General features: G+C 43.0%; 1 pseudogene; it reads right to left on the bottom strand.

The window, feature by feature from the left end:
- Positions 1-666: 666 nt before the first annotated feature.
- Positions 667-1,561, bottom strand: part of LOC102493512 (methylmalonic aciduria and homocystinuria type D protein, mitochondrial-like) — a 10,368-nt pseudogene continuing 9,473 nt past the window's right edge.

Here is a 1,561-nt window from a genome sequence, read left to right as displayed (position 1 = left end):
TTGTTTGTTCTTTTTTTATTTCTTTTTTTATGCATTCAATTACCTTTTTTAGCTGACAAAGTGAATATTTCACTATGTGAACATTTCTCCCTAGTCCAGGTGATTATCACAGTGAATTTTAACCTGTCAGAGTCACCAGCGTATCTGAGAATGTGGTGACACCCATTGGCCTCTCGTGAGTCGGCCGTGTACCCCACAGCGTGGACGTGAGATTCAGAGGTCCGTGAAACTCAGGCTCCCGGGTGTCAGGCCCTCGAAAGCAGAGCCCCTCTGTTTGATGCACTGCTTTGTAACTGGTGTTTGAGTTCTTGGATAACATCCAGCACATCGTCGGTACTTGGCCATTTACTAACGTGGCCGAGCGAGAACCCTGAGAAATGGAAGGACCCGTGGACTCCCCGTGGAGGAGGGCAGAGCGCAGGAGCAGGACAGATGGGGGCAGGGCGCGAAGGGTGGCGCCTCAGGACGGGGATCGTCTGACAACGCACGCCTGCAGCTCTGGGACTCAAACCATGGTAGGCCATTTGGGAGTCTAGTGCCTTCAATCTCCACACCACCTGCTGGCCCCTAAAGAAGTATATTATAAAAATAGAAGTCTTTGACAGTTTTTATAGATCAACCCAAATGTTACATACAAAGATTAGAGCAAATAAATAGACATTACTGCTAGTTCTCACTTAATTTCTTTATAATATGGCTTTCTGGTATTGCATTAGTGAAGATATTTACTACAACCACATGGGCACTCCAGATCTTATTTCATGACAGCCAGGATATCAATAGCGAATCACTTCACAGCAGCCACAATCATCAACAGAGAATCCTAAATGTCTATAGCATTCATCTGTTTAAAAAGGTGTGTTGCTTTTATATGGTCCAAAAAAAATGCGAAACCATGGGAACCAGCAGTTAGCGTAATGGCTGTGTCGCTGGACTCCCATGTAGTTGACCGCGGTTCGAGTCCTGGACCCGGTGGCTTAAAACTCACGCTGGGTGCGTGTGCGTGTGTGCCCAAGATCCCAAGAGGAGAATGGAGGAGAAGGGCTTGTGGCATGACCATCCCCCCTGGGGGGTGATTTCTCACTTTCTGTCTCTCTGTCTCTCTCTGTCTGTCTGGTGAGCGCACGTGCCCTATAGCGAAAAAACTCTCCAAAAAAAAAAAAAATGACAAACCAGATGATGGGTCAATAATGTTAGTCCAATAGCCTTCAGCTCAAAGGGTATAACGAATTTCCTTAGCACTATTGAAGAACTTTTCTAATAGCATTTTTATTTTAATTTCTACCCCCAAATATTCACATCATTCTTAGTTTGCTATGCTAAAGTCAGAATCAGTTTGCTATTATACATTTCTGGAAATACTGATTCCAAATCCATTCACAGCAATTCTTGTCATATTTGGATTGCACACTCTGGCACTTTTTAAATTTTTTTTTATTTTTATTATCATCATAATCTTCTTTATATTACATTGGATTACATATAACTTTGCAGTGTATTACATTGCTTTTTCAAAAGGGAATGCCATGCATGTCAGTCAATACAGAGACATTAATCTCCC

The sequence above is a fragment of the Tupaia chinensis genome, unplaced genomic scaffold, assembly GCF_000334495.1.
Source record: "Tupaia chinensis unplaced genomic scaffold, TupChi_1.0 Scaffold000248_1, whole genome shotgun sequence".
Classification (NCBI taxonomy): Eukaryota; Metazoa; Chordata; class Mammalia; order Scandentia; family Tupaiidae; genus Tupaia; species Tupaia belangeri.
The sequence above is the reverse complement of the archived record's forward strand: the minus strand, read 5'-3'. Positions and strand labels throughout refer to the sequence as shown.